The sequence below is a fragment of the Lontra canadensis genome, unplaced genomic scaffold (genome assembly GCF_010015895.1).
Source record: "Lontra canadensis isolate GAN:19392208 unplaced genomic scaffold, GSC_riverotter_1.0 scaffold4, whole genome shotgun sequence".
NCBI classification, from domain to species: Eukaryota; Metazoa; Chordata; class Mammalia; order Carnivora; family Mustelidae; genus Lontra; species Lontra canadensis.
The window spans coordinates 22314385-22336650 of record NW_022630998.1 but is presented as its reverse complement, the minus strand read 5'-3'; positions in this window follow the sequence as shown (position 1 = coordinate 22336650).

Here is a 22266-nt window from a genome sequence, read left to right as displayed (position 1 = left end):
TTCCTATCTGCCTATATGCAGAGACCATTATGCAGGATTAATTGAGAGGATAACTTGTACAAAGTTCTTCAGCTTAAAAAAAAAAAAAAGAAGCCTATATGCAGAGACCATTATGCAGGATTAATTGAGAGGATAACTTGTACAAAGTTCTTCAGCTTAAAAAAAAAAAAAAGAAAAGAGAAGCTTAATCTATTTAATCTATTTAATGATTATTATAACAATGTTTTTAATTTTGTTTAACCATTTGTTTTTGAATTATTTAGAAACCTGTTAAAGTCTCTAAATATTAACTGCTTTGTTACTGAGAAGCACTGTGTTGGCACAGACATAACCTATTTTCCATGACTGTTTAGAAGCTCTTGTCTGTTGAATATCCAATCCACCTCCTCCCAACCAATATTCAGATCTTCAACATTTTATCAGAGAAATACCTTTCATGTTGGAAACGTCCTTTAAAAGGACAATGGCTATAGGTTGTAGTCAGTCTTAAGAAATATTTCAATCTTCACATTACTTTTTAAAGTTAATAGTAACAATTAAAAAATTAACTTAATCTAGGTTTCTGGCTACTTTTGATAAATAGGAATCTCTGTTCTTTTTAGGAATCTTTATTAATCCATCCTCTATAATTCTGTATGTAAATGATAGAGTGGGATAGAAGCCATACTCTTTAAGTAGTGTTAGTTTTCTAGTTCACCACTTGCCCCTCCATCTATATTCTCTAAATCATTTCTGGAACCTACATGGTCCTCATATATATTTAGGGCCAAAATGATAGATTTTGAGACTGATAGATGTTCCCCCCTCCCAAATTCCATTTGATTCTCAGTAGTCCTTGAGATACCCTTGGTAAGAAACATATTTGAAGTACGTCCAGAGTGTTTTTGAGAACTGGACAATGAGCAGTATTTCATACACAAAATATATATAGTATAGAGGCTTATGCCTTGGATATCCTAGCACTTTAACAAATCCCTGAAGAAACTGGGACTAAGTTGGTGATTTGGGATGGGGATTTTTAGGAAACAACCCCAGCTAAAGTCTAGAAAGGGACTTTAGGAGGCTTGGATCCCAAAGATGATTTATAGGAGCAATGGGCATAGTTTTGGCATGCTAGACTCTGATGGGGTGTGTCTGGCAGAGAGTAGAAAGATACTGACATGGAGGATATTTTTAATAAGGTAAATGTGTTCACTGAGCCTATGATTTACCTACATTCAACATCATTTGTCCCAACAGCCCTTAGATATTCTCTTATCAGCCTTTTTAAAACTGTTTTTCTTAAAAAGAAAGCTTTCTCTTTGGGGTACTTATGGTGGTAAATTACAAATTCATGTTGATTCCAACAAATGATGGATTTCAAAGGGATCCTAAAATTGAATATGCGAACTTACTCTACATCAATTAAAAATTATGTTATTTATTGTATTTTTATAGGTGATATAGTTACTAAAGTACTAGGAAGTAAGCCTCAATTTTACCACTGTATAATAATATAGTAAAAGTTTATAAGATTTACTCTGTTGCCTTAGGTACTTGCTATTATTTGGAATTTGAATGTAAGTCTTTTCAAAATTATGACTAAATCCTTTCATTCCATACTATTAAAGAATGTTGAGTGAGACAAGGGAGCCTTTCATTTAACTACCTAAGAACCATGGAGGATGATAATTTCATTTTTATGATTAGGTATCAATAATAATTATAATATTCTCTGGTCATCATGTTTCTTAAAACTTTCTGGAAAGTTTATCTAATCATATTGCCAAATATAGTATCATTTTTATATTTGCTTTGGTGAAGGTCTACCTAAACAAAGTATAAATGGTCCCAGGTGCCTCAACTACACCCCCCACACATACATTTTATTGAAAGTAATTATCCAGAGAGTTTCAGATAGCCAAATTTTTTTTTTTCCCATGATGTCCTTTTTTGGGGGACACTAATTGTTTTTATTATTATTACTTAAAAAAATTTTTTTTGGTGTTATGTTATTCACCATACAATACATTATTAGTCTTTGATGTAGCGTTCCATGATTCATTGTTTGCATATAACATCCAGTGCTCCAGGCAATCCGTGCCCTCCTTGATACCCATCACCGGGCCTTTTTAACAGACTTTCCAAACCCAGCTTTCTACAACCTAAACTGAGAAAGAGAGCTTTGAAAAACCTTTTCCAATGGCTGCCCAATCCCCAAGTATTCTATCTCAGAACTTTTCACCATGGAGGTTTTGAGAATGTTTGGTGCCATCTGTGCCTCGATTTTCCTTTCTTCTGATTTTTCATTTCTTTTTTCTTTCTTTCTTTCTTTCTTTTTTTTTTTTTTTTTTGAGCTGAGGTGCCAGCCGAGCCAGCCTGTGCCTCGTTTTCTGCCAAAAGGAAAAAAAAAGAAAGAGAGAAATACCATGCGCACTAAAATAAGAATTTTTTTTCAGTGTTTCTGGTATAAGCACTGTACATTTCTACTGAGTTTTCTATAAGAATCTGTTTTTATCATCCTTAACAATAGAAAACCCACAAGAAAACTTGTGGTCTATTAGCAGAAAACAGAGGCCCTGGCAAGCTGCAGAACAGCACAATCCTACAGTCGGGAAGCTGGGCAGGAACCCAAGTTTGTCCATGCCTAAGAACAACACTGTCTGCTAAAATTACAGTTTTCCCTTTTCACAAACCTCAAAGTTGTGAAACTTTACTAACTTTAAGAAAAGAACAGTTGGCCATACAAAAGATACACTTCCAAATCCATCGAACAACTTACTTATACTTGCAAATGAACCACTTGGAGTGAATCTTAAAATGTATTTGTTCCAATTATTCTGCTAAGGTAGCAAGCAGAAAGTAATCATTTTCTATGTATACTGTGAACAAGAGACTCCAAATGTTGGTTCCAAAGAAAGCATTTGACCAATAGTTGGTAAGTGGGAGTGTAAGAGTGTGTTATAGAAATGATAGCCACGTTTTTGAAAGCAAAGTGTCTTTTTGAAGTCCCTATATGCCCAAGATGATATAATAGAATCAAATTAGAGAAGTTTATTTTTATTTTTATTTTTTTTTAACTCTGATGCTCCCTGTTGCCATGGTTTTTATAGAAACAGGTATTGGTAGTCAAACATTATCATGTAACTCACTGGATCAGACAGGTCAATAGCAGAAAGATACAGGTCAAGATAGGTTGCTATTCCACCAACAAATTGACTTCTATTGCTGAAAGTTTTTAGCCAACCTAATCTAGTTATTAAATATTTATATCCAACAGTGTCTAATTTGGTGTCTAAAACCAGACTGGTTATTTGAATAGGAAAAAGTTAATATAAAGGATTGTTTACTGGTATAAAGTGGTGAAGAGAGGGAGAAAAGAACTCTATGGAGTTCAGAAGTAGCAGATTCCAAAAGGCAGTTATTGACCCCCCGGGTTGAGGAGAAGACAAGGAACTAAGGAATAGGCAAATCCCATTATCTCACTGATGAGCTTCTGGTATCTTCAGAGAGCATGTCTCTCATAGGCAGATGCAGCTTGCCAGTGGTGACAACTTTTCATAAGATGTTCTGGCTTTGGTCTGCAGGAGCAGGGCACTGTTGCCTAAAACAGTGGGAGCCCAGAGCCAGAAATAGCTGCCTGTAGGGATAGTCAGGGTTTGGTTAGAGCGCCTCTGTTCAGGCAGCAGGGCTCCTATACTGAATCACAGTACTGGAGGACCAGACTTCTTGCTGCAGTTGCCTTGCCAAGTCAGTACAGGATGGTTCATTAGTTTCCTGGCTTTAGGGAAGAGTGGCAAAGGTTCATGAAACCTAACATGAAAATTGAAACTCTGTATGTTACTATGATTACAAACCCACAAAGATCTTGGGGTGCCTAGATGCCTTAGGTGGTTGTGTTTAATTCTTGATTTCAGCTGGGGTGGTGATTTCCAGGTCCTGAGATCAAGCTCCATGTCAGGCTCTATGCTGGGTGTGGGCCTTGCTTGAGATTCTTTCCCTCTTCCTCTCCCTCTACCTGCCCCTGCTCATATGCGCTGTCTCTCTCAAAACAAAACGAAATAAAAAGACAAAACAAGCAAACAACCTACAAAAATATTTATTGTAAAAAACTCAGAAATTTATTTCGGAATTCATTTTGTTGACTATCTGTGACTTATAATTAGAAATATATTTCTCGGGGCTCCTGAGTGGCTTAGTGGGCTAAGCCTCTGCCTTCGGCTCAGGTTATGGTCTCAGGGTCCTGGGATCAAGCCCTCCATCAGACTCTCTGCTCAGCAGGGAGCCTGCTTCTCCCTCTCTCTCTGCCTGCCTCTCTGCCTACCTGTGATCTCTCTGTCAAATAAATAAAATCTTAAAAAAAAAAAAGAAATATATTTCTAATATCCAGAATAGTTTTGGTCAGGTCATTTATTTCCAAAGAATTTAAAAATAACGTATCACTTGCTTTTTAAAAATTTTAAATTACTACCAAGGATGCAGGGTTTCAGACTTTATTTAAATTGCCCCGATTTTCTTTTACCTATCACTAATCTCTTATTATATGTAATTAATTTTCAAACTATTCACACAGACATATTCATGAAGAGAATTACCCAGGTTGTGGCCTAAATAAATGAAGACCTTTAAAATAATGCCTTTAAGAGATGTGTTGTTACAAAATGCCACAGGCAATATTATAATAAATAATTCTGTGCAATAAAAGATTTTTTGTCTTCTGAGATGACCCAGTTATTTCTAGCAAGAGTAAATAACCAAATTTTAGTATAATTTTATAGTTTATTTATTAAACACCTTTTGTGTGACTATTATCAGCAAAATGTTTTATGAAACTATAAGACAGAAATAACATTTGTCTTAAGACTTTCAATTATTGGGGGAAGAGTTTGGATATGATGGATATTAATCAGTATCTGGCACATTTCAAGTACAATACAAATTTACAGTTCTAGATATTGTATTTGTTAAGAGTTCTTTTCTGAATTAGGACCCAGTGAAAATTATTATTTTTCCCCCATATTTGAAGTTTGAAGATAAAAGGTGCAACCTACTGTGGCATCAAAAACTATTCATAAAAATCATCAAAGTCCACTGCTCTCAAGGCAAATTTTTTAGTTGACCTTCTGAGTTACTATAATTACTGAAATGTATATTCTGAACAACTAGCCAAACATCAAACATCCAAATATTTTTATAAGCCATGTTTGTACTTTTCTTTTGTAAATCTATACCGGACAGAATTGTCAGCCTTCTGAGATAAAAATAAATCAATGTCTTTCTCCTACCTACAAGTCAGTTACATCAATAAGTCATAATACCAAATAGATTTCTAACAAATCCAAGATAAACCAAGTTTCTTGTAAGAATTTAGAATTAATAAACTATAGACCCTTCCCAATAATTTTGTCAGTATTAAAACTAACTTTGTTTATATTTATTTCTCTCCTATACCTGGTAATATTTTAGCACTTAAGCCTGTCTATATTCTTAAAAACTTAAGAACTAACTTTTCAAATAAAAAAGAATAAAGGAAAGCCAAATTAATTAAACTAGCTTTTGTGTCATAGAAAGTTTCTAGTACCTAAAATATTTCTCTGCAATTTGGGTATAGTATATAACAGAAGGGCACTATTTTCAATATTCAAAGGAAAATTTATGTTAGTTCAACTTCCATGGTTGCTCTGTCTATATAGTAGGATAAATGTAGAAAAACAAAATTAATCAACATTATAGCACTTTATTATTTGTATATATATTGTTTGACTCATATCACTGTCTTTCTGGTTAACCAAGGAAAACACATAGTAGATTGAACATTTATTGAATGCTGTGTCCTGGGTGCTCTATGAGATGCCAAGGGATATGTATGGATGAAGCAAAGATCTTCATCTTGAGGGGCCCATTCTTGGGGTGACACATGCAAATTAACACACTAAAATGAGCTATATGTCTGTCACCAAGACCTGAGTCTGCCTATCTAATACTAATGCTATGATATCTAGTTCTGAGAAGGTTACTGAGGAGAGTAAGGAACAATATGGGGAACTCAGGACAGGTTGACTGTTGTATGTGAATTTTATTGTAAAGGGAGATAGAAAGATGGTAGGTAATAGCCTAGGCAAGAAGGGTTGGGGGAAGTGGAGAGCAGAATAGCTTGAAACCTGGTGGCAGGGCATGTAAATACAATGCTGAAAGTGTAGCTGGAGGATACATTGGAATAGACCTTAGTCTTTGGGGGACTGTGGCGGGCTGCTTTTACATAGCACAATGGCTTTGAGATTCATCTATGTTGCTGTACACATCACTGTTTGTTCCTTTTTGAGTAGTACTTCATTGTATAGATAAAACATTATTTATCAATTCATGGACATTTCTGTGGCTTCCAGTTTTTTAAGAAAGCAGCTATGAGTATTTTCTTACAGGTCTTTATGTAGATACATGTTTTCATTTCTCTTAGGAAATATCTAAGAGTAGACTGTACAGATGATAGGGTTAACTTAGTAAGAAACTGCCAAACTGTTTTTTAGGATGACTTTCCCACCTTGCATTCTCCCAGCAAGGTATGAGAGTTTTAATTCTTTATCTTTGTCAGCACTTGGTATTGTACCTCTTTCCAGTTTTAGTAATTCAAGTATATTGATGTTCTACTATAGTTTTAGTTTCACATTTTTGATGATATGTAATGCTGAATACATTTACATGTGCTTATTGCCCATCTGTGTATCTTCTTTGTGACATATATTTTCCAATATACTGCCCATTAAAAAAAAAAGGGATTGTCAGTTGATTTTCTTGAATTAGAAAAGTTCATATATTCTAAATAGAAGTCCTTTCACATGTTTCACAAATATGTTCTAGTCTCTGGTGTGTCTATTCATTTTTTGAACAGTGTAATTGGGCTTTTGGGAGGCACCTGTTCATCTCAGATAGGATTAGTATTTTTGTGACAGGAATAGAAAATAAAGATGTCAGTATTTACCTTTTTATATCTGAAAGAAAATTATGTGACTCCATAGAAAACAATAATTTTGAAAACCTGGGTTTGCCAAAAGAAAAACTTTTCTAGATTCTTTTTAACTTCTATTAACTCACCAAAAACTCTGTCCTGAAATATGGTGATATAAACTTCTAAAATCATGGATAAAATCTTCCCTACCTACCATGACTTATAAAACCTAAGGAACCTAAGAAAATGGATGATTTGCCATTGGGTAAGTTCAAGCCAGGAAGAGGGAGAAATCAGAACATATACCTGTAGTCTTGGCAAAGCACAGGAAGAGTGTCAGGGAAAGTACACTGATAAATAAGAGTATCCTGATGTCCTATCCAGACTAAAGTTTTGTGGATACCAAGATAGAGAGGAAAGCAATAATCACTGGAGCTGTTGTCCTCTTGCTGAGCTGGGACTCCACAGGGACCATCTCACTGATATCCCTATCCCAACCTCAGGCAATTATAATAGAAACTGCAACAGTGGAAAGGGTCTGACTGCTTAGAGAGGGTGAAAAAGAATTCCAATTAGAATTCTAATCATCCTTCTGTTCTTTAGGTTAAGAAAAAATCTTAGCAACTATTTTTTTAAATTATTATTTTTAATTTAAATTCAATTAACATATAATGTATTTTTTTCAGGGGTACAGGTCTGTAATTCATCTGTCTTTTATAATACTCAGTGCTCATTACAACACATATCCTCCCCAATATCTATCACCCATTTGCCCCATTCCTCTATCCCCCTCCCCTCTAATAACCCTCAGTTTGTTTCTTATGATTAAGAGTCTCTTACGATTTGTCTCCCTCTCTGGCTTCGTCTTATTTCATATTTTCTTCTCTTCCACTAAGATCCTTTGTTTTGTTCTTAAATTCTGCATATCAGTGAGATCATTTGATAATTGTCTTTCTCTGATTGACTTATTTTGCTTAACATAATGCCCTCTAGTTCCATCTATGTAATTGTAAATGGTAAGATTTTATTTTTGATGGCTGTGTAATATTCCTGTGTGTGTGTGTGTGTGTGTGTGTGTGTGTGTGTGTGTGTGTGTACATGTACCACATCTTTCTTATCCATTCATCTGTCAATGGACACCTGGACATCTGGGCTCTTTCCATAGTTTGGCTATTGTGCACATTGCTGTTATAAACACTGGGATGGAGGTGCCCCTTTAGATCATGACATTTGTATCTTTGGGGTAAAGATTGCACTACCCAGTAGTGCAATTGCTAGGTCACAGGGTAGCTCTATTTTCAACTTTTTTTTTTTTTTTTTTTAAGATTTTACTTATTTGACAGAGATCACAAGTAGGCAGAGAGGCAGGCAGAGAGGCGGGGGGAAGCAGGCTCCCCACTGAGCAGAGACCTTGATGCCGGGCTTGATTCCAGGACCCTGAGACCATGACCTGAGCCAAAGGTAGTGACTTAACCCGCTGAGCCACCCAGGCTTGCCCCTATTTTCAACTTTTTGAGGAACTTCTGTATTGTTTTCCAGAGTAACTATACCAGCTTACATTCCCACCAACAGTGTAGGAGGGTTCCCCTTTCTCTCCATCCTCACCAACATCTGTCATTTCTTGACTTGTTAATTTAGCCGTTCTGACTGGTGTGAGGTGGTATCTTACTGTGGTTTTGATTTGTATTTCCCTGATGCTAGGTGAGGTTGAACACTTTTTCATGTATCTATTGGCCATTTTGATGTCTTCTTTGGAGAAATGTCTGTTCATGTCTTCTACCCATTTCTTTGATTGTATTATTTATTCTTTGGGTGTCGACTTTGATAAGTTCCTTATAGATTTTGAATACTACATTTTATCTGATAAGACATTTACAATCATCTTCTCCCGTGTGTAGGTTGCCTTTTAATTTTGTTGACTCCTTTGCTGTGTAGAACTATTTTTTCTTGATGAAGTCCCAGTAGTTCATTTTTATTTTCTTTCCCTTGCCTTTAGAGATGTGTCTTGCAAGAAGTTGCTGTGGCTGAAGTCGAAGAGGTTGCTGCCTGTGTTCTGCTCTAGAATACTTGTCTCACATTTGGTCTTTCATCCATTTTTAGTCTATTTTTATGTATGATGTAAGGAAATGGTCCACTTTCATTCTTCTCCATGTGGCTGTCCAATTTCCCCAACACCAGTTGTTGAAGAGACTGTCTTTTTTTTCCATTGGATATTCTTTCCTGCTTTGTTGATGATTAGTTGACCATAGCGTTGATGGTCCATTTCTGAGTTCTCTATTCTGTCCCATTGATCTCTGTGTCTGTTTTTGTGCCAGTACCATACTGTCTTGATGATGACAGCTTTGTAATAGAGCTTGAGGTCTGCAATTGTGATGCCACCAGTTTTGGGTTCTTTTTCAACATTCCTTTGGCCATTCAGGGTATTTTCTGGTTCCATATAAGTTTTAGGATTATTTGTCCCAACTCTGTGAAAAAAAGTTGATGGTATTTTGATAGGGATTGCTATGAATGTGTACACTGCTCTAGGTAACATAGACATTTTCACAATATTTGTTCTCCAAATCCATGAGCACAGCACATTTTTCCATTTCTTTGTGTCTTCCTCAATTTCTTTCATGAGTACTTTATAGTTTTCTGAGTACAGATTCTTTCCCTCTTTGGTTAGGTTTATTCCTAGGTATCTTACAGTTTCGGGTGGAATTGTATATGGGATCAACTCCTTAATTTCTCTTTCTTCTATCTCATTGCTAGTGTATAGGAATGCAACATATTTCTGTGCATTGATATACCCTGCCACTTTACTGAATTCCTGTATGAGTTCTAGCAATTTTGTGGTGGAGTCTTTTGGGTTTTCCACATAAACCATCACATAATCTGCAAAGAGTAAGAGTTTGACTTCTGAATCAAATGCCTTTTATTTCTTTTTGTTTTCTGTTTGCTGAAGCTAGGACTTCTAGTACTGTGTTGAACACCAGTGGTAATAGTGGACATACATCTCTGCCATGTTCAGGACCTTAGGGGAAAACTTTTTTCCCCTGTGAGAATGATATTTGCTGTGTTTTTCATAGATGGCTTTTATAATATTGGGGTATGTACCCTTATCACTAAAGAGTTTTAATCAAGAAAGAATGCTGTACTTTGTCAAATATTTCTTCTGCATATATTGAGAGGATTATATAGTTCTTGTCCTTTCTTTTATTTATGTAATGTATCACATTGATTCATTTGCAGATGTTGAAGCAACCCTGTAGTCCAGGAATAAATCCTGCTAATTGTGGTAAATAATCCTTTTAATGTACTGTTGGATCATCTTGGTATTTTGGTATTTTGGTGAGAATTTTTGCATTCATATTCATCAGAGATATTGGTCTGTAATTCTTTTTGGTGGGCTCTTTGTCTGGTTTGGGGACCAAGTTAATGCTGGCATCATAGAAAGATTTTGGAAGTTTTTCTTCCATTTCTATTTCATGAAACAGCTTCAGAAGAACAGGTATTAATTCTTTAAACGTTTGGTAGAATTTTCCTAGGAAGCCATCTGGTCCTGGGCTCTTGTTTGCTAGGAGATTTTTCATAACTGCTCCAATTTCCTTGTTGGTTATGGGTTTCTTCAGGTTTTTATTACTTCCGGTTCAGTTTTGTTTATAAATCTCTAGGAATGCATCCATTTCTTCCACAGTGCCTAATTTGTTGGCATACAATTGCTCATAATATGTTCTTATAATTGTTCGTATTTCTTTGGTGTTTGTTGTGATCTCTCCTCATTCATTCATAATGTTATTTATTGGAGTCTCTTTTCTTTTTGGTAAGTCTGCCCAGGGGTTTATCAATCTTACTATTCTTCCAAAGAACCAGCTCCTAGTTTCATTGATCTGTTCTACTGTTCTTTGGTTTCTGTTTATTGATCTGCTCTTATCTTTATTTCTCTTCTCCTACTGGCTTTATTTGTTGTTATTTCTCCAGCTCCTTTACACTTTGTTTACTGTTCTTTCTGCAGCTCCTTTAGGTGTAGGGTTAGGTTATATTCTTGAGACCTTTCTTATTTCTTGAGAAAGGCTTATGTTGCTATATACTTGCCTCTTAGGACCACATTTGCTGCATCCCAAAGATTTAGAACTGCTATGTTTTCGTTTTCACTTATTTCCATGATTTTTTTAGTTCTTCTTTAATTTCTTGGTTGACCCATTCATTCTTTAGTAGGATGCTCTTTCTTTAGCCTCCATGTATTTGAGTTTTTTTCCAGATTTCCTCTTGTGATTGAGTTCCAGTATCAAAGCATTGTGGGCTGAAAATATGCCCGGAATGATCCCATTATTTTGGTACTGGTTGAGAACTGATTTGTGACCCAAAATATATCTATTCTGGAGAATTTTCCATGTGCACTAGAGAAGAATGTGTATTCGGTTGCTTTGGGATGGAATGTTCTGAATATATCTGTGAAGCCCATCTGCTCCAGTGTGTCATTCAAAGCCCTTATTTCCTTACTGATCTTCTGCTTAGATGATCTGTCCATTGCAGTGAGGGGGATGAAAGTCTTAGTAATTCTTAGGTATCTTTGGAGTTAGGAAGGAGGTTGGATGTCAGGCTGCAGCTGAGATTGGAAAAAGGTTGTCAAAAGCTATAAGATAGCCCAACCAGACCTGAGAATAATTGGACTCATGGACAAGGAGTTTTGGGATGGGGTTCAGTCCATATTAGGAGATAGCCAAGCTCTTCAGGAGAATCACTGGTGCAGACAATACTCTTATACTAGATGCAGCTGTAGCATAAGATTGAGGTCTCCCCAGAGTACCAGCAGGTTCATATCACTAATACATGACTAGCTCAGTAATTCATTTTGCAACCTAGACCATCAAAGAATGGAAGATATCCATAAGAATCTGTAAGGTCCTTACCTGCAACCACTATGGCATCTGTATTCTCAGATACCATCTTAGAAGTAAAGGGATATGGAGAAAACATGGCAGATTGAGCACTGGTATGGAAACCTCAGAGTCATCAAAATGTGACTGACCTAGAGACAGGAATAATGATTAGCACTCCTCCCATCCCAACATTACTTAGGAGATATAGGGGCACAGGAGAAAGATTGAGTTAATAATACATGGGTTTGCTTGGATCGTAGCTAGTCTATAACTGATACTTTAGCTCTTGAATTTTAACAGCTAAATCAGACACAGAAATGTGAAGAAACTTTCTCTGATATTTCTCTCTCCTGATGGCTTGACTTATAATGTCATGTAAATCCTTCTGCTTTGCATGCCCAGCATTCATGACAGAAATGTACGATACTTAATTCAGTCTTTCCTATCAGGGAGAGGGGGATGAGCTGTGGGACTGACTAAATGCAACTCAGAGTGCTTTTAAGTACCTATGACTTCTTTGATTAGCCAGTGATCATCAGTGATGATTTTGTCCTCTTTCACAGTCAAGTTTCCTCTACTGTCTCTTAGTGCACATCTGAATCCAGATTGTAGGATGGATCATGATAGATACATTTCTATTCACACAGAATGATGCTTTGCCTTCTGTTTAAATATAATGGGGTTTTTTTTGTTTTTTTGTTTTGTTTTGTTTTGTTTTTTTTGTAAGGAAATATCTGCTGAAAGCTCAGAGAGGACCACTGTGCTCCTGTCACAAAATCTGAGTCTGACTCAGTCTAGATAGTCTGTTAGTTTTCTTTTGGTTCAGTCTTTGTCAACAATAGGAAATTAGATTGTTATCCAAGCCCAGGGAAAACTAACCTTCAGAATCTAGAATGAGGTTGGTTGATAAAAAACACATTCCAGGAATAAGATAACTACAGAAAAATAACTACTCTTCCCTTCCAGCATGGGGAAACCCCTATTATACACCTGTGATACTTAATATAGAACACTATACTGACCAGGTGTTTCTTCAAAAAAGTCTGTAGGCTAGAGACGAGCATTTCCAAACACCTAGATTGAGTTTCTTGGCAAGCATTCATGCAAGTAAATACATTAAGCTTACTTTCATTGCTGTGAAAGACTATGGGGAGACCCACTAATGGTAGGGTATTACCTTCTGAAAACCACACTATTTACACTTATCATCCAGAAAGGCAGAGAACCAGACTGTTCCATTAAGCTGTCAATCAGAACTTATGAAGAAGCACAGATTGTATGTTACAAGTTTAAATGTTAGAAGGCATGACAATTACAGGATTTTGAGAATGCTAGGCATTCTTCTGCCTGAAAAAAGAGGAGCATTCGAGAAATTATCTTTTTTTTCTCAAGTCTTGAATATATCAGGCTCCAACAGGCTCTTCATTTCTGTACTTTTAGTCAGTATATCTGGAAGAGGAAATAGAGCCTGATGTCTTACACTTCTATGGCACTTTACAGTTTATAGTATATACAGTTTACTATACAGTTTATAGGGTACATATACACGATACTTTATAAAATATTTCATTGCAGAAAAAAAAATTCTAAAAATACTTCTTAGAAGACTTAGTTTTGAGAAAAACAAAATTTTAATTTTCACACTATAGCAAAAATATTTTGAATGTCTTTAAGAAGTGCATATTTGTATGTCTTTAAGAAGAACCAGAGTGTTTTAAGAATTACTATTAACTACTAACTTTTGGACAAAAGTTAATTTAGCAATAGGTTTTATTTGGTATAATAAGGCATTTCTATCCATTATTTATAATTTTATTGAGAAAATATGTGCTAATGCAAACAATTTTCATATATGAATAAAACATAAGGCAGCATAGTAATTAATATAAAAGGATTCAACAGCTCATAAAGGTGGTTAATATATCTACCTCTTCATATATCAACGCCAGTTATATTTCCTTGGAAGACAGTAAAGATCGAAATCAAGCATACTAATTAATTAGTTTCATTCTCAGTTTACTTGAAGGTTGCATATAAAAAGGAAATCAGGTTGACTGTGAGCAAGGGGAATGAATAGTTCGGATAAAAAGATCAAGAGGAGAAAACATATAGGAAGAGGAAAAGTGTCAGCTTGCTTAGCCTCAAAAGAAGTCTCTTTTAATGACTCAAAGTGGAGCAAGTTCTCTTACCTTGTCACTAAACAGTGAAAGTTTGAGAGAACTGGTTATATGTGAATGAATCTGCATATAAATCTGAAGGGGGAGAAATCAGAGAGGGAGACAAACCGTGAGAGATTATGGACCCTGGGAAACAAACTGAGGGTTTTAGAAGTAAGGGGGGTTGGGGGGATGAGGTAAAAGGGTGATGGGTATTAAGGAAGGCATGTGTTGTGATGAGTGCACTGGGTATTATATGCAACTAATGAATCATTGAACACTACATCAAAAACTAATGACTAATATAGTCATTAACTGAACATAATAAAGTTATGTAAATATTAAAAAAAAACTTAAAAAATAAAACAAAATTTTTAAAAAACTTAAAGCGTATCTGGTATAATAGGAAAGGGAGAATTAAAAGAGCAAAGATAATATTCTCAGTGGCATTGCTATGTATCTGAACAGGTATTTTAGTGAGATTATTTTGGTTGTGTAGAAATAGGACTTACTGGTTTGTTCAAGAGAGGAGAATGCAAATACTGTCATAAAAGGAGCAGAGATTCCATAGGGTGAGCAAGAAATATGGCGGGGCCAAGAATCATATAACAGACCCAGGTGCCAGGACCCGTTGATGGACTTCAGCACAGGGTTTTATGGGTCATTGCACTAATTTTTTAACTCATGGCTTCAGTTTCCTCTTTATTGTAGCTTATGCATAGACCAGGATGGGCCATTCTTTGCGTATTTGTGGAATGCCATTCTTCCACTCTGTTTCATGAACAGCCTAATTAGCTTGCCAGATCAACTTATGCAACCTGTTGACCAAAGGAGCTGTGACCCAGAGAAAGAGTGAAGTCACATGGCAAGTTTGGCCTGACTCTCCCAACAAGGGCTGTGAGTGGGGCAGCTTTCCTTAAGAAGGGCTATTGGCATTACGAGTGTAATGAGCAAATCCACAAAAATATGCATACCTGAAAAGATTGTTGGCTATCTTATTTGCATGTGATATTTGAATTTCAACTCTTTTTTTTTAATGATTTATTTATTTGATAGACAGAGATGACAAGTAGGCAGAGAGGCAGGCAGAGAGAGAGGAGGAAGCAGTTTCCCCACTGAGCAGAGAGCCCGATGCGGGGCTTGATTTAGGACCCTGAGACCATGACCTAGGCAAAGGCAGAGGTTTCAACCCACTGAGCCATGCAGGTGCCCCTCAACTCATTTTTTTTTATGGTATTCTTCTAAGCTTTATATTTCCACATAATACTGTTCACTATAAGGACTAGGAACTATTGTATGCTTATTTGTATCAAGAACTTGGGAAAAGAAAATTCTCATGGTTAAATGAATTTTTTCCACAATATTGTTCAGTGGGTTGATTGATAATAGTCCTTAGCATCCATTTTACTTCAAAGTTCTGAATTTATGTGGTTACTACTTCAAAACACTCCAAATTATATATTTCACATTACTTTTCTTGGATATTCTGTTAACATTTCTCCATATTACATATTTGAGTTAATTAACAAAATTTGCTTTCTAGTTAGGCTGCTTGTGTTCCAATTCTTTGTTTTCATTGATTAGTTTTGGTCATGTGAATGCTGTCAAAATAATAATAATTAAAATTACTGATGTAGTCCAAATATAGTTAATTTATAGTCTCAGTTTTATCCAAATCTTATAGATGGGTAGAATTGAGGAATTTTACTCCCAAGGAGTACTTTTTGAAAATTTGGTCAGAAAATTCTTTTACTGAATCTTACTATTACATATGGGCAACTTTTTAAATAACACTTATTTTTTTCTTATTATTCTTAGTGAGTTACAGTATTAGTTTATACTTACTCTCAGTACCATACTGTTAGCTAAATTGTTTGACAATCAGCTTCTTTGGGGGAAGTTGACATAATCATTATTTAATTGTGCCATAGTAGACCAGAAAATTGCTCATGATCTCTTGCAAAGCTTAGGTATGAGAAATGAGATATCAGATATAGTATATATTTGGAGTTTATGTTAAGAATTTTTAATAATGACAGAGTAATTTCTGGGAGCATACAATTCATACATTGGAATTTAAACAAATACAAATAGCAAAAGAATTAGATTTTTGTAATTGAAGGCTGTTACTCTGAAGTATGCATTTTGTGTTTAACAGCTTACATTTTTTCTTTGTAAGATTTTCTGAGTTCTGCCTTATATTTATGATCCTGTCATGATAAATCAATCTGATTTTTGCTAGTTAAGTAAGTTTATTGAATGACTATTGATAGGGAATAAAATTGAAGGAAATTTTCTAGATTATGTCCTTCATAAGATACTTGCATTTAAAAAAAATACTGTACATGACTTGCAAAACTCCTGGTAACATGAAATAAATAAACCTGAATCACAGTTATAATGCATAAACCATATTAAAATTAATGACTATTGAAAAGTTTCTGCTTATGTTTGGACAAGACTGTGGGAAAACATTCATTCATCCATATAGTCAAGCAATAACTTGACCATTGAAAAATTTCTATTTATGTTTCATGACAGGTGTACTACATAATGATTCAACTTCTCTAGACATTTTGCTATACTCATCACAGTGTAGTTACCATCTGTCACCATACAATTGTATTGCAGTACCATTGACTATCATCCTTATCTGTACTTTACATCCCCATGACTTATTCTCTCCATAACTGGAAATGTATACATCCCATATCCCCCCTTCACTGATTTAGCCCACCTCCCCACACCCTTACCATTTTGGTGACCACCAACTTTTTCTCTGTATTTATGAGTCTGTTTCAGATTTCGTTTCTCATTTTGTTTTGTAGATTCAACGTATAAATGAAAGTGTATGGTATTTATTCTTCTCTGCCTTATTTAACTTAGCATAGTACTGTACTCTAGGTTGATCCATGTTGTAATAAATGGCAATATCGCATTCTTTTTTATGACTAAATAACACTTTATTGTACATATATACCACACTTTCTTTACCCATTCATCTATAGGCAGACAATTGAGTTGCTTCAGTATCTCGGCTATTGTGAACAATGCCGCAACAAACGTAGGTGTATATATATATTTTCAAACATATGTGTTTTTGTTTTCTTTGAGTCAGTATCCAGTAGTGTAATTACAACATAGTGTGGTATTTCTATTTTTAATTCTTGAGGAATCTCCATAGTTTTCCACAGTGGCTGTACTATTTCACACTCCTACCAATAGTGCATGAAGTTTCCTTTTTTCCATATCCTCTCCAACTCATTTCTTTTTTTTTTTAATAACTTTTTAAATTTTTTTATAAACATATGATGTATTATTTGCCCCAGAGGTACGCATCTGTGAATCGCCAGGTTTAACACACTTCACAGCACTCACCATAGCACATACCCTCCCCAATGTCCATAACCTCACCACCCTCTCCCTAACCCCTCCCCCCGGCCAACCTCAGTTTGTTTTGTGACATTAACAGTCTCTATGGTTTGTCTCCCTCCCGATCCCATCTTGTTTCATTTATTCTTTTCCTACCTCCCAACCCCCCCACATTGCATCTCCACTTCCTCATATCAGGGAGATCATATGATAGTTGTCTTTCTCCAATTGACTTATTTCGCTAAGCATAATACCCTCTGGTTCCACCCACGTCGTCGCAAATGGCAAGATTTCATTTCTTTTGATGGCTGCATAGTATTCCATTGTATATATATATACCATATCTTCTTTATACATTCATCTGTTGATGGACATCTAGGTTCTTTGATAGTTTGGCTATTGTGGACATTGCTGCTATAAACATTCAGGTGCACGTGCCCCTTTGGATCACTGCATTTGTACTTTTAGGGTAAATACCCAGGAGTACAATTGCTGGGTCGTAGGGTAGTTCTATTTTCAACTTTTTGAGGAACCTCCATGCTTGTTCCAGAGTGGTTGCACCAGCTTGCATTCCCACCAACAGTGTAGAAGGATTCTCCTTTCCCCACATCCTCGCCAGCATCTGTCATTTCCTGACTTGTTAATTTTAGCCATTCTGACTGGTGTGAGGTGGTATCTCATTGTGGTTTTGATTTGTATTTCCCTGATGCCAAGTGATGTTGAGCATTTTTTAATGTGTCTGTTGGCCATCTGGTTGTCTTCTTTGCAGAAATGTCTGTTTGTGTTCTCTGCCCATTTCTTGATTGGATTATTTGTTCTTTGGGTGTTGAGTTTGAAAAGTTCTTTATAGATTTTGGATACTAGCCCTTTATCTGATACATTGTTTGCAAATATCTTCTCCCATTCTATCAGTTGTCTTTTGGTTTTGTTAACTGTTTCCTTTGCTGTGCAAAAGCTTTTGATCTTGATAAAGTCCCAATAGTTCACATTTGCCTTTCCTTCTCTTGCCTTTGGCGATGTTCCTAGGAAGAAGTTGCTGCGGCTGAGGCCGAAGAGGTTGCTGCCTGTGTTCTCCTCAAGGATTTTGATGGATTCCTTTCTCACACTGAGGTCCTTCATCCATTTTGAGTCTATTTTCGTGTGTGGTGTAAGGAAATGGTCCAATTGCATTTTTCTGCATGTGGCTGTCCAATTTTCCCAACACCATTTGTTGAAGAGGCTTTTTTCCATTGGACATTCTTTCCTGGTTTGTCCAAGATTAGTTGACCAGAGAGAGTTGAAGGTCTATATCTGAGCTCTCTATTCTTTTCCATTGATCTCTGTGTCTGTTTTTGTGCCAGTGCCATACTGTCTTGATGATGACAGCTTTGTAATAGAGCTTGAAGTCTGGAATTGTGATGCCACCAACTTTGGCTTTTTCAATATTCCTGTGGCTATTGGAGGTCTTTTCTGGTTCCATATAAATTTTAGGATTATTTGTTCCATTTCTTTGAAAAAAAAAATGGATGGGATTTTGATAGGGATTACAGTAAATGTGTAGATTGCTTTAGGTAGCATAGACATTTTCACAATATTTGTTCTTCCAATCCATGAGCATGGAACATTTTTCCATTTCTTTGTGTCTTCCTCAATTTCTTTCATGAGTAATTTATAGTTTTCTGAGTACAGATTCTTTGCCTCTTTGGTTAGGTTTATTCCTAAGTATCTTATGGTTTTGGGTGCAATTGTAAATGGGATTGACTCCTTAATTTTTCTTTCTTTCTTTCTTTCTTTTTTAAAGATTTATTTATTTATTTGACAGAGAGAGATCACAGGTAGGCAGAGAAACAGTCAGAGAGAGAGGGGGAAGCAGGCTCCCTGCAGAGCAGAGAACCTGATGCGGGGCTTGATCCCAGGACCCTGGGATCATGACCTGAGCCGAAATAGAGGCTTTAACCCACTGAGCCACCCAGGTGCCCCTTGTTCTTTATTAATGTATCACATTGATTGATTTGCAGATGTTGAATCAACCTTGTAGCCCTGGAATAAATCCCACTTCGTCCTGGTGAATAATCCTTTTAATGTACTGTTGGATCCTATTGGCTAGTATTTTGGGGAGAATTTTCGCATCTGTGTTCATCAAGGATATTGGTCTGTAGTTCTCTTTTTTGATGGGATCCTTGTCTGGTTTGGGGATCAAGGTGATGCTGGCCTCATAAAATAAGTTTAGAAGTTTTCCTTCTATTTCTATTTTTTGGAACAGTTTCAGGAGAATAAAAATTAATTCTTCTTTAAATGTTTGGTAGAATTCCCCTGGGAAGCTGTCTGGCCCTGGGCTTTTGCTTGTTTGGAGATTTTTGATGACTGTTTCAATCTCCTTACTGGTTATGGGTCTGTTCAGGTTTTCTATTTCTTCCTGGTTCAGTTGTGGTAGTTTATATGTCTCTAGGAATGCATCCATTTCTTCCAGATTGTCAAATTGGTTGGCGTAGAGCTGCTCATAATATATTCCTAGAATTGTTTGTATTTCTTTGGTGTTGGTTGTGATCTCTCCTCTTTCATTCATGATTTTATTTATTTGGGTCTTTTCTCTTTTCTTTTTGATAAGTCTGGCCAGGGGTTTATCAATCTTATTAATTCCTTCAAAGAACCAGCTCCTAGTTTCATTGATTTGTTCTATTGTTTTGTTGTTGTTGTTGTTGTTTGTTTCTATTTCATTGATTTCTGCTCTGATCTTTATGATTTCTCTTTTCCTGCTGGGTTTAGGTTTTCTTTGTTGTTCTTTCTCCATCTCCTTTAGGTGTAGGGTTAGGTTATGTATTTGAGACCTTTCTTGTTTCCTGAGAAAGGCTTGTATTGCTATATATTTTCCTCTCAGGACTGCCTTTGTTGTGTCCCACAGATTTTGAACCATTGTGTTTTCATTATTTGTTTCATGAATTTTTTCAATTCTTCTTTAATTTCCTGGTTGATCCATTCATTCTTTAGTCTCCATGTATTTGGGTTCTTTCCAAATTTCCTCTTGTGATTGAGTTCTAGCTTCATAGCATTGTGGTCTGAAAATATGCAGGGAATGATCCCAATCTTTTGATACCAGTTGAGACCTCATTTATGACCCAGGATGTGATCTATTCTGGAGAATGTTCCATGAGCACTAGAGAAGAATATGTATTCTGTTGCTTTGGGATGGAATGTTCTGAATTTATCTGTGATGTCCATCTGGTCTAGTGTGTCATTTAAGGCCTTTATGTCCTTGTTGATCTTTTGCTTGGATGATCTGTCCATTTCAGTGAGGGGAGTGTTAAAGTCCCTGTTATTGTATTACAATTATTATATTATTGTCAATGTGTTTCTTTGATTTTGTTATTAATTGGTTTATATAGTTGGCTGCTCCCATGCTAGGGGCATAGATATTTAAAATTGTTAGATTTTCTTGTTGGGCAGACCCTTTGAGTATGATGTAGTGTCCTTCCTCATCTCTTATTATAGTCTTTGGCTTTAAAATCTAATTGATCTTATATAAGGATTTCCACCCCAGCTTTCTTTTGATGTCCATTAGCATGGTAAATTGTTTTCCACCCCCTCACTTTAAATCTGGAGGTGTCTTTGGGTCTATAATGAGTTTCTTGTAGGCAGCATATTGATGGGTTTCGTTTTTTTATCCATTCTGATACCCTGTATCTTTTGATGGGGGCATTTAGCCCATTTACATTCAGGGTAACTATTGAGAGATATGAATTTCATGCCATTATATTGCCTATAAGGTGACTGTTACTGTATATTGTCTCTGTTCTTTTCTGATCTACTACTTTTAGGGTCTCTCTTTGCTTAGAGAACCCTTTCAATATTTCCTGTAGAGCTGGTTTGGTGTTTGCAAATTCTTTCAGTTTTTGTTTGTCCTGGAAGTTTTTTTTTATCTCTCCTTCTATTTTCAATGATAGCCTAGCTGGTTATAGTATTCTTGGCTGCATGTTTTTCTCATTTACTGTTCTGAATATATCATTGCCAGTTCTTTCTGGCCTGTGAGGTCTTTATGGATAAGTCCACTGCCAATCTAATATTTTTACCATTGTATGTTACAGACTTCTTGTTCTGGGCTGCTTTCAAGATTTTCTCTTTGTCACTAAGACTTGTAAATTTTACTATTAGATGACAGGGTATGGACCTATTCTTATTGATTTTGAGATTTGCACCTCCTGGATTTTGATGCTTGTTCCCTTTGCCATATTAGGGAAATTCTCTACAATAATTGTCTCCAGTATACTTTCTGCTCCTCTCTCTCTTTCTTCTTCTTCTGGAATCCCCATCATTCTAATGTTGTTTCATCTTATGGTATCACTTATCTCTCAAATTCTCCTCTCGTGGTCCAGTAGTTTGTGTCTCTTTTGCTCAGCTTCTTTATTCTCTGTCATTTGGTCTTTTATATCACTAATTCTTCTGCCTCATTTATCCTAGCAGTAAGAGACTCCATTTTTTATTGCACCTCTTTAATAGCTGGTTTGATTTCAACTTGGTTAGATTTTAGTTCTTTTATTTCTCCAGACAGGGTTTCTCTAATATCTTCCATGCCTTTTTTGAGCCCAGCTAGAACCTTGAGAATCATCATTCTGAACTCTAGATCTGACATATTACCAATGTCTGTATTGATTAGGTCCCTAGCCTTTGGTACTGCCTCTTGTTCTTCTGTGTGTGTGTGTGTGTGTGTGTGTGTGGTGAGTTTTTCTGCCTTGTCATTTTGTCCAGATAAGAATATATGAAGGAGCAAATAAAATACTAAAAGGGTGTTAAAGACCCCAGGAAAATGTGCTTTAACCAAATCAGAAGAGACCCCAAATCATGAGTCGGAGAGAGGGGGTAAAAAGAAGTTCAGAAAAAAAAAAAAAATTAAAAAAAGAAAACAAAGAAAAAATATAAAAAAGTAAAAAAAAAATTATTTATATATATATATATTTTTTTTTAACTTTTTTATATT